The sequence below is a fragment of the Amyelois transitella genome, chromosome 15, assembly GCF_032362555.1.
Source record: "Amyelois transitella isolate CPQ chromosome 15, ilAmyTran1.1, whole genome shotgun sequence".
Lineage (NCBI taxonomy): Eukaryota > Metazoa > Arthropoda > Insecta > Lepidoptera > Pyralidae > Amyelois > Amyelois transitella.
The window spans coordinates 3,919,977-3,936,112 of record NC_083518.1 but is presented as its reverse complement, the minus strand read 5'-3'; the positions used below and the strand labels follow the sequence as shown (position 1 = coordinate 3,936,112).

The following is a 16,136-nucleotide window of genomic DNA, read 5'->3' as shown; positions in this document are numbered from 1 at the left end:
CATAAAAATTGGCAAATGTTTAAATTATCTTTTTCAAAACGTCTGCCTGCCAACATGCATATTATGTTATATATATGCATGTTCACACTATTAAACCACTCAAAACGCTTAAATCCTTGCAAAAATATCGCGAAAAGCAAAATTGCCATACGAATGCAATATCTTGCATGCGATCCTACTCGAATAACATTTGGCACGCGCGTTGACAAAACACAGTTGAAGATATTTTCTTTCTGTGACACTTTATTGATGACTGTGATAGTAATATCAGATTTTATAAAACCTGTCAAAGGATTGTTTGGTTTGCGCACACGCTGTTCCTGTTGTTGGAACATAGGATTTTTTGAGATGACGTGATTTGCGCGCGCCAGCTGTTTAGTAAGATAATATTATCTTCCACATTCATCTTTAAATTCTGCGTAAAGCGAAAAAATCAGTTTGAGGCGGGTACAGTCTTGCTTATGGTTATTCACAATACGTTGTAACGCACGTGTCTCATCAGAACTCGCTTTTAGAACCAAGAATGAAAACAAGATAAAAAGACATAAGTATGGTGTATGAAAATTAATAGACAGCCCGACTCGAATGTTTATATTTTTTGCCGCCATATTTTACATATCGACGCGTATAAATCTGAAATGCTAAGTGGATTTGATGAAACATTTGTATAAAAGTATAAAGCATTTACCTTGAGTTCCTCGTCAATCGGTCAACGGTTTCGCTTTTAAAGTGCAGTCAGTAAGCAATACAGTGCAGATTTTTCTTCCACGTCCTCGAAATCGTGGGCAACAGCTAGTAAATACTGAATAGGTTCTTACGCAGGTATGTCAGCAAATAAAACAGAGTGATTACTAAAGTTTCAGTTTATTTAGTTTAGTTTCTTAAATCAACTTAACAATATGAAAATAACTAGGTATTACTAACACAATACCATCACTTACCCAGATTGAATAACGAGTACCTGGTTGAAAAGTGCTGTACAATATTACATAGCTATCCACGAATAGTTACAATGTCATTTTTTATCAATTGGTAGGTATATTTTTAAAGCTAAATCAACGATAATATTATAAATACTTTAGAGGTAGGTGAAAATCTAGATATAATTAGTCTTAATATACTACATATGCCTAACGCCTTATTCACTAAAATATTTTATAATCTAGATAGCTATAAAGAAGGATGCCTTAAAACAGAATTTATAGCTTCTATCACACCCAGCCAAGCATAGTCTAGCTGGACACACCAGGGGGCACAAACTTTATTGAGAGTGACACACTCAGGGATAGAAGAAGAAGGCCGACCAGTCGCAACCAGTCGACCACAATCGATCGAACTGGTTCCAATAAATCGATTTCCAGAATTTCCTCTAGATCGAAGCATTGATTCTAATATTACTCCCTCGAGTTCATAGTATTGATTTAAATAACGCCATTTGTCCTAAGTTTTCTCCAACTCACAATTTGGATTCAAATATGTAGTTATTCCTTCAACTCACAGCATTGATTCCAATATGATTTCCACCAGTTAACGGCGCTGATTTCAATATACTGCCTTTCTTGCATTTTCACGAGCTCTCTATTTTGATCCGAATATGTTCCTCCTGATCCCGACATTAATTTCGATGTGTTGATTTTCTTCAGTTCGCGCTACTTTCTTTACTCTGAGTTCGCGACATTGCTCCCAATACATGATATTATGATATTAAGTTGTATGTCTTCCAGCATTAGCTCAACAACAGTGGCCATATTTTTTTGTGACTTTATTCTGTTCTATTGCATTGTGTATGCATCATTATAATCTGAGGATATTGTTGTCGTAGACGACGTAGACGCAGTTCACCTCTTTTGTATTTTCTGTCGCGCGTTTTGTAGTGATCATAGTAACTATACCTACCTATATATTTTATATATTTAAATGCCTTCTGTCCTTTATCTTATTTCTTATTAAATAGTTGTTCTTTATATATTAGATAGATTGATTAACTTTTTATTTAACACCAAAATAATTTATTTATTTTGGCCCGCTAAAGTAGCCTAATTGCAACGGCACTGCAAGTAGCTAACAGATGTGCTGTTGTGCTGTACCATGACCGTATTAGTCCGATGTCTAGATAAGACTCCAACTACAAAATTTGGCTCTTATCAATAAAATAAATAATAAAAAGACTTATTTTTTATGGTTAGAACAGACAGTTTGATTGACACAGGTATTGAAGTCTTGAAGAAATTACATCAATGTTACACAAAAAATATCTAGACATTATTCGTGTTAACATAGATACTAACACCAAAATATTTTACAATCTGGATAGTTTTAAAGAAACATGCCTTAAAACAGAACTACGAATTTTGGCTCTTAACAATAAAATAAATATAATCATTATTGGTATGGCGTGAAAGGAATTCAAGACGCCGGAAGACATAGTTAAAATTTTACTGTTACCATGAAATACTACAACCAAATCGGTACTTAATACTTGTAGAACATTAGCTAGGACTAGAGTAAACGCCACTGCAGATGTTCTTATTATGTCTTTTAGATTCCGGCTCGTATTATTCTTCCCTTTATTTTTTGCAACGAACATAATCCTTACAAAAAATAACGCATTAACTATAAGTATGATGAACTTTATGCAATAGTAAGTGCGGAAATAATATATTAAAACATTAATATTTAGCTTGACTATAATAAGAAAAATAAAGCCAACAGGTAAGCTTACGATCCAAATGATTAATGTAATCGTTATGAAATTCCATTTGTCCAAAATGAACACCGCCACCACTTTGTCGTACATGTTTTTGGTGAAAACAAACATCCATGAAACTAAGACGAAATCTGTGGAGAAACCAGTCACTAAACATACGTCTAGGAGAATTTTATCTGTATCAGTGTCATGTGGTGGATCATTCAAGAAGTAGTATTCGCATACTGTATTTACAAACCTCGTCGCCGTCATGTGGGTTAGAACTTTCTCGTCGAATTTCCTGCAGCGTGGTATTAGCACTAGTAAACCTATCTCTGTGAGGAAAGTGATGCAGGATATCGTGATTCCAACCAACCATGTCACTTTGAAATAGAAGATTGCCGAAGGATTAAGCTCTTCCATAACTGCTTAGTCCATGAGATTTTTCCTATCAAAGGTATCACTCACGCTGCATCCATATTATGTAAGAATAGCAGCAACTTTCTTTCAATATACACAGTTAATCTGTAAGAAAATAGTTACGATATAAAAGTCTATTTCATTTGAGCAGAATGTATTTTCTATATTAATTGAAGCGTCATAGTATGACGGATGTGCATACTAAAAAACTCACGTACTATTCATGGATAGCACCCAATTAACTTTACTACCTTAAACAAAATGTACTAATTGTAACAAGCAGTTTCATAAACAACAATGCTATTAATGAACGTATTCAATTCTAAAATTAATGCGTTTCATCTTACAAAACTTAATGTTTAAAATATTGAAGTTGAATAAAAAATCTACCTAATATCGTTATCTTCAAACTTCTTAATTATTCTTAAAAGGTCACAAAGATTTCGCTCCATATCAATATAAGACACACTTATTTATAGACAAGATTATAATCGTATTTAATGCCGTCAAACATTTGTGAATATTACAGGATAATATTTTCTATGTCATCTTTGAAGTATGTACCATGATGCTATACTCAAGTGTAGTTACCTAACATAAAAATAGTATTCTCTAATAAGAAACACAAAGACTCACCCATCTACGACCGGCCTTTATACAGAATGTGCGGTTATCGCACTGGCTACATCACTAAAAGTGGCCAAAGATACAATTTAATTTTAGAATGGCACATATTAGTAATAAATGGTGAATGTTATGGAGCCACGCATATTCAAACACTGATATTGAGTGATACAACGACGCTATCTGGTTAGTTTTATGATAGAAAATTACCACCCATCGCGGCATCTGCCAAATTAATGTTGATGCGAATTAATCATTTGGAGTACAGAATTACCTCATGCCTGTTTTACTGGTGTACTTTATATTACTGTATTTGTATAAACAGTATTAGTGGCTATCCAAATATCTTGTAGATTATTTCGGTGCTTCGCTCTCGTGGGAATATCCATAAATAAAAATAACCTCTGTCACGAGTACCGTAGTTCTATGTGTTTATTTGGTTGTATTAAAAGCTAATCTTAATTTTTTTTAAGTTATAATTTTTTCACGAAAAGGATACAACCACAATAAAACATATAAGTTCCAAATTCAAACTAAAGTATACTATAGTTATGAAAAATAAAACATGTCGGTATGGTCTGTATGTTTCTGACCATAAAGGTCGGAATTATTTTATTGAAATTTCTTTGTCTCTGACGCAGCATTGCAATAGCCCTTTGCCCTTTTCACGTGTCTATTATTCTAAAACCCTTTTTTGAAATTTTAAAAGTATGGGATTTTATGAAAAGTTCCATGGACGGTCTAGGATTGAAGCGGATCAAGGCTAAACACGGTCGTACACGTCTATTTGGTGTAAAAATATTCCAGACACAACCGCAGCTGAGAATAACTTCTCACACCGACCTGCCAGATCTCAATGTTTTGATTATACATACTACTTACATACTTTGATTATTTACCACACGGTTAAGTACGTGTGGTAAATACACGTAACCGTAAACCGTAGACTAACAAACCAGAAATCTTTTTACGTTAGAATTACGCATGTTACGTGCGGCAAAACCAGAATATTATCAAACTGATTTTCACTTATATTTATCACTACATAGTATAAAACAAAGTCGCTATTTTAGTCTGTTTGTCTGCTTAAATCCTTAAAATTACGCAACGAATTTTAATGCGGTTTTTTGTAACAGGTAGAGTGATTCAAGAGGAAGGTTTTTATGTATAATAACATTTATAATTTTGCACCCGTGCGAAGCCGGGGCGGGTCGCTATTATATTATATAATAGGTATTATGCTGTCGTACAATGATAAATGACTTTGAATTTTAAATTTCGTAACTTATTTGCAGGCAAACTCATGCCTTGAGTTCATTCAAATGTCGATAACTTTTTTTAGTAAACAGATTTTGATGAAACAAACTTTAAATGTTTTTCTGAGTTAAAACAAAGCAATTGGTGAAAGTTTTAAGTAAATCGGTTTAGTAATTTCGCAGATAATCGTGATCAAACATACAGACAGATATACAAGAAATTAAAAATAAAAATTTTTGCTTTCCATTATTCATTCTAAGTGTCCCTCTATCCATTTCAGTCAAAAATACTAAATGTACAGACAAAATATTTTTACTGTTTTATTAAACATGTGTGTGTTAGATAAACATGTGTGACTCGATCTTGATATAATGGTCTCTTAAATGCTTATGAATTTTTGACATGGTATTGACATAATTTGTGAATCAGTCTTTTTTTACTTTTAAATATTACCAGATACAATGGTATGAACAGCTTTAAAAACAAGTATCTACTTAATAGTTACCTAACATTAAAAATAATCGTTTCGATTTCTTCCAGTTCCAGATTGGAATTGTTTTCATTGGAACAAAAAAGAATCATCACAATGATTTCATTATTGATTTTTATTTTTTCCGAAGTTGGTTGAAATTCCCTATTCGAATACATCTCTCTATGTGTGGGTGGAACCGAAATTACCCCTTTGCGTCAGCGAAGGGATAGGGTTCGATATTTGTCTGCCATTTCGTGGGGGAACTGTAAATTTAATTATATATATCACCCAATATAAATATTATATAATAGTTATAGTACGAATCAGTCCAAAGCTCAATAGCAGAAGAATAATAAATAACAAAAAGTACTATATTTGAGGTAAATATTTGACAGTAACGAAACAAGTTTCAATTACAAAGCAACAAACTGCGTTATTCGCTGCTTAAATTTGTATCTATAAACTGAAAATACCACTAGAGAAAGTATTTTTAACAATTTACACAATTTTGTTTTCCAAGAAATAAAAATTTGATGTCAGGCAGAAGTCTCGTAATTTACCTTATCTGAACCTTATTAGGTACCTACCATTTTGCATTAAAAACTTATTGAAGTATTTATTTATTTTTTATTGTAAACTCAAAAAGTTCATTTACGTCAAAGACTGTTCATAGACATATACAATTTCAGATAAATCAACATTGCGGTCAGCGTTCTGTAATTTCGATCGACATCTGCGTCAATTGCACCAGCTGCATTTAAGTCACATTCGAATTTTATCCATACGCCATACACTTTAAATCTGAAATTTGCGTGATCATTATTGTGGTCAAAAGCAATATTTGCCACTGATTGTTACGTTAACGTCGCGCGCCTGTCATTTGGACACCCTTCCGCGTAGACCCGGATTTAGTCCTCGGGGATTAAGGACCGACAGCAAAAACAGAAATATGATACCGGTGTTATGAAATACCGTTAGTATTTTTGTTGTTTTGATATGATTTTGACGCATTAGAAAGCTTTTGAGGCTACTTAAAATTTAAAGACTTGAAACCTGTGGTTTAGAAGCAGACACAACCACAAGAGGATATCAATTCATTCAGTTATCTGAATGTTTAGATTTCTTTGCGATATTTAAAATAAACACACCGTCAATTTTACTTTTTCTGCTAACCTTATTCACGTCTGAAGCCCATCTAAATAAGCCATAGAAGGGTGAACTGAGTCAGCAGAACTGAAACTGACCACTGCAGTCTAATCGTTATTGTGGACGTCATTCACACCGTGCATTGTGCACATTGTTGCATTCGCGGTGGCTATATATTTGAATTGGCAATCCTCCTTTCATTCCTTCATCTTTAATGTGACTCTTGCGATTAACAATTCTTGGTATTCAGATAAATTTCTTTAGACGCAATGTTTTTATGAAAAGCTTAAACATTTCGTTTGTCACAATTATTTTGCATAAGTAAGCAGGATACCTTTGGACTTTTTGTTGTGAATTTTTGTACATAAAAAGAGTAAAGCTACTCACAGTTAATGGATTTCATTAAAAATCGTAAAGATTATCCTGGCATCCGCTTAAGAACGATTTTTGTATTTTGCTCGTCAAATAGGTACAAGTATGTGTGGTCCTCCTAGATGTGATGCACCCAGTGGTTTGGGCTGTTCTTTGATATATTAGTTAAAGCACAGCCCAAACCAGCAACAGCTAGTTTCAAAACTATTATAGCCGTTGGTGCGAAAATGTTCAAGATAATGTGATTTTGTTGCGTTTTTGCCAAGAGGGGAAATTTGTCTGAAATCAAACTATCCAGAAAGCCTTTTTTTAAGGAACTTTTCGAAATGTACGTAGTACTTCTATACTTAGTCGGCGACAGTATTAATCGAATGGCAATAAAAGTACGACTAAATTAAAACAAAGGATGAAGTATTTAATTTTATTAGGTAACCAATAACAATTTTTTTCTAATTTTTTCGTCATGGGATAAGTCTATTTATTTTTCAACTATAGTAAGTTTATTTATTTTACAACTTAGTACTCTTTCTTGTAACTGTTATTTCTGTGCCATAAAGGTATCACAAACAAACAAATTTACCAGAAAAAGGACATCTTTATGAACGGAATTACCAAATGTGTGAAAGAATACATTAAGACGTAAGTCTCTGTGTTACTATCGATGTAAAAGGGCGTTTCCGAAACCGATCGAGTCCATTGTATCGTTTGTTAAGGGTTTGCGATTAGATTCGCATAACCAGTTCTGCTGTGTATGTGGAAAGCGGGAAGTGAAAGGTTGATTGACATCGCCCGCTGCGAATGATTGAAGAGGATTTTTTACAATAAGTGTGGTCCGAATCAAATTTAGAACCAAGTATCGCAATATAAGTATTCTCACATATTACTCGTAAAAGTAAATTCTGATTTTGGACACAGCACAAAGTCACATTTGGCACAGTTGGCTCCACCTACCCCATAAGGGGTGATTATATGTATTAGTGTATGTTAAATGTATAATGTTGCGTTTCTCAGAAAATATTTGAGTATTAATTGTCCCAGAACTGTTCTTGTGAGTAACTGAAAAAGAGTACTGATTCTCAGAAGCGATAATATTCAAAATATGTTATTACAACAAGTAAAATAACAAACACAAGCTTACTCCTTGAACAAGCGGACGTGATGTCAGTGGACCGTCATGGCTGATGCTGAACTGTCCCGCGGGACGGTGACCACCTTGCATCTCCTCTCGCGGAATGAATTATGCAGTTTGGTACGAGTCGAGGGCGATGAGCGATTTGTAAAAAATTGAGAGTTCCCGAAGTTTCAGAATCCCGTGGGAAATTTCAGATAAATATTGTGCCCTTGTACTGAATTGCTCTTTATTTTAAGTTTTATTCTTATTTTCCTTGATGTACATAAATATATAAATAATAATAATAAAAAGTAACTTATGTTACTCCCGAAGGTCTGTGCCAAATATCGTGAAAATCAGTCCAGTTGAATTTATTTGTAACATTTTAAATAAATAAGTCCGATTACAGCTTGCATCTACCGCTTGTGGTTTAAGACACAAATCTTTGCATTAAAGACGATACTAGCTGTTTTTGCGAGTTATAATCTGCTAATAGTGGGCATTGTCCACAGATGACGGACGGACAGGCAGAAAAAAAATTAGCTATGTCGTGACACAATAGGCAAGAGTTGATCTGCAGCTGCATTGTGCATTTCTGAAAATATTTGTTAGTCATGACGCGTCAGTACTTCCAGCGGCGCTACATCCCTTTATGAGTGTTGGTGTGCTGCTCGATTCTCGTCCATTTCGCTGTCTTTGGCCTGAAGATGTTTTCTTGTCTAACTATTTTAGGTGAAGCGATCGTTTTAGTGAAGAAACATATGGGGCTAGTTCGATATACAGCAACTAATCTACGTATTATAAAACAGACATAACGGAAAGGCGCCAAAAATATTCAATTTCATAAACTATAGCAGTCAAATTTAAAATGAATGAATATTAAGGATGAATAAAATCTCAAGTAAAACTGTGAATGCGACAATATGCACAATACATAATGCAGTGGTCGGTTCTGCGAAGTCAGTTCACCCTTCTCAAACGTGCTTATAATATAGAGTCGGTATGGTAGGCAGAAACATTTCGTAGTGTAACATTATGCTACGTACTACATATGTGATTTATGTGTTACTTGCAAAATCTTAATGCGAATTTTTTTCAATGATAAAATGTAAATTTTGCATTTGAGTTAATGTTAATTTGTTTTTAGTTAATGTTAATATATCATGAAATTTTGTTTATGACAAAACTTCATGATATATTCTATACTTACTAAGAGCATTGTCTTAAAATTGATTTCTCTCGTGGTTTAGAACACAAATATTTCTATTGAAAACGGTACATGCTCTTTTTTCGAGTTATAATATTCTAATAGTAGGCATTGTCCGCAGATGACGGACAAACAGAAAAAAATGGAGCTACATACGACAATGGGCAAGAGTTGATCTTCAGGTGTATTGTGCATTTCCAGAAATATTTATTGATCATATTAGAGAAATGTAAAATCTGTCAGAAGATGAATTTCCAAGCACAGCTTTTTGTGAAAAGTATTCGCAGTAGCGAGCTATTCAGAAATTAACAATTACAAAAAGCAGGTAATACTTATAAGATTTACCTAAAATACTTTATGTTTATGGCGTATCTTCTTTTGGATAAGACAAAAAATAATGCGTTTAATAATATTTATAATTGTTTAGAAATTATATATACTTATCGGTAAGATAAAATCGTACCCTTTACTAACAAGACAACATACATTCAAACTGGTCTTTACTGTTATAATGTTGACATTAAAAATAATTATATGTTACTTCATGACTGACAATCTGAATGTTTCATTGAAATATAATAAATGAATTGCGTCGTCTTCCATTATTATAGGTATGTAAGTATAAAAATAAACTTAATCTGCGACTCACAAATTCTGTTTAATTTCTCATATATGCAAGTTGATATGAAACCGAAAAAAAGTATTTGTCACTAAAAACGACATATAAAAGGGAAAAAATCAATGTCGATTCATGGCAAATGCGACAATGTGATTTGGAATTCCTTTCCCGCATCCCTCTTCCCCGATACATACAACTAGCTAGGGGATTTTCAAGACAAGAGTGAATGGACATTATTTGAGTTTTCGTGAGCCACCTTAGGTCTCATCCTGCTTACCACCAGGGTGATTGAAGTCAAGCGCAATCAAATTTTTATAAAAAAATGTGCACAATGCATTGTGCACTGTGGTGCATTGTGGTGTGAATGACGTCCACAACAAATATAAAGTGCAGTGGTAAATTTCAATTCTGCTGACTCAGTTCACCCTTCTATGGCTCCCTTATTCGGAGGGGTTTTTTTTGTTAATATGGTTGGCAAAAAAAATCGTGTTGTTATGTCTATTTCGTGAGACTAGAAGGAGGAAATGGAAGAGGGCAGAACACATCATAGTTAGAATGGATCGAGATTAATGAAAAGGCTGACGGAATGGCAACAGTGGGCTAGCAAGAGTGAGACCACTGGCTTCAACGTCCTCCTATCCAAAAGGTACTGAAGGCGACTAAATTATTAGTAAGTTGAGAGTTTTCAAGACACCGATGTTATCAATTTATGGCACTCGATTTTTATGACCAAACTAGCAAAATGTGGAAATCTTTCTAAAATGTTGCTGTCGGTCCCAAATCGCTGTGGACTTAATCCGGGTCCACGCGGAAGGGTTCCCAAATGACAGGCGCGTGACGTTAAGGCGCTACATTCAGATTACATGTACCTCGATGCGGGCGAGAGGCTCACCCCGCGCGGGGCTCACCCCCGACCAGCTTGCCCCGCTAGATCGCCGCGCACCGTAGCCGCTGGCGCGTGACCTCACGTAACCAGAATAAAGTTTGCGAATGCAATGGAGTCCGCATCAGAATATTTATTGTTTTTGATACAATAAAATTATTTTACATAAAACATACATATATTAAATTACATTATAAGCAATGATATAGTTGCGGATGTATGCAAAAATTTTGTATAAAATGAATAAGTTTGTAATGGTTTTAAAAAAACTACTCGTAATTACTTATTCGATTTCGTTCAATCAAAGGTAATTTACATAGTAATGTATATCATATATTTTTAGGGTTCCGTAGCCAAATGGCTACGGAACCTATGGTTTTCTATCTTGGGTTGTCGTTGATGTCGGCGTCGGAATAATGCCATGACTATCTAAGTCCATAATATCAACTGTCGACTCCACACCATCCGCACTTCTCTGTTCGGACATTGTCAACGACGATATCGGAGACAATTTATTTTTCCTAAAAATTAATAACAATCAAATAATGGGATAATGACTGTGATCGTGCCAAATGAAGAAAGCGAAGAAAAATAAACCCTGCGACGTCTTGCAGCTGAGGAGGTACCCTGAATAATACAGTTACCTAGGAGTAAGTACCTATAGAAAAAGACAGAACAATCATCCAGTAAAAAGTACTGTTTCCGTAGGCAAAGACCAGGGCAACAACTAGTGACAGTATAACCGACGGCGGCGGAGCTGTTGTTTGTTGTTGTTTTATCTATCTATCTACTTACTGCCGCCCCGCCACAAGCCGGTATCAAATGAAATATTTTTCACCTTCAGTGTTTGCGGAGAAAATCTCAGTAGGCATCTATATGTCTATCTATTAGTAAGTGTAATTAGTACCCACCATCTTAATTGTCCCATATGGGAAGCTCTTTCAAGGTTTTTTTTTAACATGCTATCATGACGTAAAATTATACACCTATTTACACTAAACGAAACAAAAAAACTGTATTAAAAACTAACCTAAACTATCTATAATAGGTATATTTCAGAAAGTACCATAAAAAAAAGTATCAAAATCCACGATCCTAAATACCTACGTAATATCACCCCGTCCGGCGGAAAAGCGACGCGTAAGATTCAGAGATCAACGACACAATTCAATAAGCTGAGCTGACAATTATGTACAGAAATAAATTCAAACAAAATGAATGTGGGAAATTAAATACTTCGCAGAATATTTTTCAACGACGCTCGGAGCGATTGGCACAGGTCCTGCGTCGGAGAATGTGATCCGCGGAGTGAAGGCACGCTTACAAAGGATAGCGCTTTATCCCACCCGGTCGTGTAGGAATGAGACAGAGATAAAGTGTCAACACTCTACTGTCCAGTACTATTGTCGCAACAATTTTAATTCCTGTTTTCATCTATTTAGTTTAATTACGTCTAAACAAAACATCCAATCGAAATTTCATCTTCCAGAAGTTATTATTTTTTAATGATCTTCAATTTGGTACAAAATTCAAATTTTAAATCCTTATAGTTTGAGATAAATAATCGAAATCTAGACTTGTGTTCCTGAATTTTTTTGATCGAGGATTTTTGTTCCAATCGTGTTTTCATCTTCCACAAATATAATTGAATATATTTACTTTCATATCCAAAAATATTGAAACGATGCAAGTTATATTTTATGAGAAAAAACCAAGTGAAAATGACCCAAAATCTATGATGTATCGCCTTAACGTAACAATCACTAACAAATATTGTTATTGACCAAGATAATAATCATACAAATTTCGGACTAAAAGAGTATTGTATATGAATTAAATTCGATTGTGAATTAAATACAGCTGATGCAAGTGATGCATATGTCGATCTAAATTGCAAGACCACGACATTGTTTGGAATCCTGGGAAACTTTTTTTAGGATAGTTCCTTTTGCAAACTGTAGGTTAAGTACCTACAGTTTGCAAAAGGAACTAAATTTTATTCTTAAATGGATATAAAACATCGTATACCTATACATAAATAATAATCGAATGACAGTATTTTATTATACTATGAGACTAGTTACAATACAACTGGAACAACAATACAAAAAAGGTGTTGCGGTACATAATGTGATACGCGTTTGTAAGGGTGCGTCTACACGTGGTCTACACCAATAGCAAAGTGCGGGGTTTGCACAATATGTTAAGGGGGGCGACAAGTCTCAGCCAATCGAAAGATTGCGCAACTTGATACTAGGTATACCTACGAGTACAAATGTATTACGCCATATGCGTTGATAGATTTATTTATATAAAAATCGGAATACCTAATGATTTTAGATTTCGAATTTCTATGATTGCATAGGTATAAGTATATTTCTCTTTTGAGTTTCGTTTCAACCGTGTTGTTCAACAGAATGATATTGTTACTTATTTAATTGTTTTCAAGTTCCAGTGAATTAAGAGCTCTTAAATTGTCGCAACCCAAAATCAGCAGGCCAACTCTTGACTTTGATTCGATCTCGATATTCGATCTCGATTCGATCTCGACAAAATCTGATATTGATCACAAAACGGTACTCTTGAGCCGAATCGAATCGAAATCGAGATCGAGTTGAAATCCACCTAAAATGGCGATCCGTTAACCATTTCCGGGTGATGACGTAATTTACATCGAATGAAAGGTTCTTTATAGTGACACTACAATTTAAGATTTTAAATTTACAATGGCTATTTATCTTTTATAAACAGACATATTTTGCAAAGTATCTGTAAATACGAGTTATTTTACATTAAATAAAGGCACAATAACTAGTGAAACTTTACTTATATTCGATCAGACAAAAGAATTTTGTTGGATTAGTTAATACCTTTGCACTATTTTTAAAAAAGAAGAACTTTGACAGTGACATTTCATTCAAAAAGGGGCGCGGGATTGTAAAAAAAATTAAGCTTTAAACTTGCAAGTGCTTCGAATGTTTGAAAAAAATGTTTAAGTGGTTTTGTGGTGCCTATTTATCAATGTTTATATTATTTATTGATATGGGTTGTAAAAGTAAGTCAAGGAGTAAGCCCCGTGCGTTAAGAGTGCAAGGTCTACATATCCCAAGTAACCAACTAAGAAAATCCAGGAATCGCTAAAGGTCATCTGCGTTCCGTTGAAGTAAAGCGAGAATAAACGCAAATGGGAACAAATTATCATTACTCTAAACGCTATGGGAGGGACGCAAAAAGATGCCAAATGTTGGTCAAAGGTAAGATGTTAAATGTATAATGTTATTATGTAGGTACACAAAAATAGGTAAATATTGGTAATAGTTTGTTTGTAAAGATAATTTTGAGGCAAGTTTCATTATTCAATCATAAATGTTTTATTAGACAGGTATGAATATGCATGTGCGTTATGGTGACTTATTGGTTTTCAGTTTTGGATTGACAAAAAATATGCCCGAAATAAAGTTGGCAGCGGAATGCAGATGCGAACTGAACCGGAGGTGGTGGACCTGCCAACTTACCTCCACTTACAAGTATAGAAGAGAGAATGGTGGCTATACTGGGTGGCAGGGGTTTAGCAGAAGATGACTCTCAGTTTAGAGTTCCAATACCACCATAGCAGGTAATATTTTTTATTAAAGAATGAGTTAAAATAGCAATGAGGGATTGCATAAAACTTTACATTTAAAATATTTTTTTAGAGATTCCACAATCCTTTGCCCCTCAGTGCTAAATTAAACAAAGTACTTATTGGTATGTGCAGGTTGAAACCAAGGAGTTGATAAATTTGTTTTTCTATTGCTAAACTAATTCTGAATTTATTGTAATTAGGACCAACCAGTGTAACACCAACACTACTAGGACAACAGGAAGATGCTATCATCTTGCCTCTACCGGGAAGTCCAGACCACTCTCCACTTTAGCCTCTACGCATTCTAGTAAATTTGTCTCTCTATTATTTGCAATGCAGTACAAACATTGCATTTCTTCCCCTTTTTCATATAGAATAAATAAGTTATGAAATAATTATCCAAAGTTTTAATTTAGTTAATAAATAAAGTTTACCAATATTATGTTTTAAAATTACAGCCCCAAGATGCCATTGAATTCGAGCCAGGTTGAGTCGTTGAGCTGCCAGAACAACAATAGACAAGGGAGTGCGATCTCAACTTCAAATGAAAGAGATAGCCTTGTTTCTGTTGAGGAGAAGCGGATGGAGGCAGAGCTTATTCATGAGCATTGCAAGAGAATATGGATGGACTTGTTGCAGCTTGCAATAATATAGCTGAAGTAATATCTTTATTTGGAAAAATACTGGTCAATGATGTAGAAACTTTTATGTAATCACATTAAAGTGTCTACAACAAGACAAAATACTTTTTGGATTTATGGATATGGATAGTATTGTTGATTATTAGTTGTTTTTCTTTCTTGTTCCAATAATTGTTAGAACTAGTAGATTACATTAGTATTATTTGACAAATAGATACTAAACCAATATGAACAGAAGTATTTTGTTATGTGTACCATATTTTTAAGTGCTACTATGAAGTTACATAACTATTTCAGCTCTAAATTAATAATAAAGAGTAGTAATATATGTATAAAATAAAACAATATTAATATGATATCTCTGTTTATTAATTTTTGTCTCCTTGTCCACAACATATTCACTATGCGTTGCTGGGCTTCAACTCCTGGCATGACATGGCATTACCATGGGATCTTCCTATGATACGTTGAAAACTGCCTGTTGCATAAAAAGAGAGCAATATCTATAACAAGTTTTTTTTTGTAGATTACATGTAAACACATATGGCACAAATTTAAATAAATAGAACTCGGAAACTAGCCTTTATTTTAATGGGAATATCACTTCTGCGAGAAGGTGCCTTTAAGTATAGGGAGAGCATCTCCACAAGCTCCAAAAAAATTTCTTTTGTTATGTGGTAGTTTGCTACGAATTCCTCATCACCAATTTCTATACCTGCTGCACAATTACGAGCTATTTGCCTTTTTCGGCGTGCGTCAACCCTCTCGGCTTGATCCAATAAATTTAATTGTGCTGCAAATCGAGCCATCCCGCTATCAATCCACAAACACTTTTATATAGATAAAAAATTCAAATATTTCGAGCACTTTCACTCTCGCAGAAACATTGTATCTCCTTATCATTAAAGAAACTTACATATTTTCTATTATTACATTTTTTATAACACTTTTGATTTCAAAAAGGTAGCGTCCTGTGAATCGAGTGCTTTGACGTATGTTTTCGATTTCAACGTGATCTTAACTCGATCTCGATAGTGTCGAGAGTAAGGACAAAACGGCGGTTTTCGATTTCA

At 34.3% G+C, this 16,136-nt stretch overlaps 1 long non-coding RNA gene across 2 annotated transcripts; it reads left to right on the top strand.

Moving 5' to 3' along the window:
• Positions 1-13,290: 13,290 nt before the first annotated feature.
• On the top strand, positions 13,291-16,007 carry LOC132902558 (uncharacterized). 2 transcript variants are annotated; one of them, XR_009657177.1, is made up of 3 exons: positions 13,291-14,051; positions 14,223-14,413; positions 14,881-16,007. It is a non-coding gene; the product is annotated as an uncharacterized LOC132902558 (long non-coding RNA). The 2 variants fall into 2 exon arrangements; XR_009657178.1 differs by having other exon boundaries at positions 13,291-14,413.
• Positions 16,008-16,136: the final 129 nt, after the last annotated feature.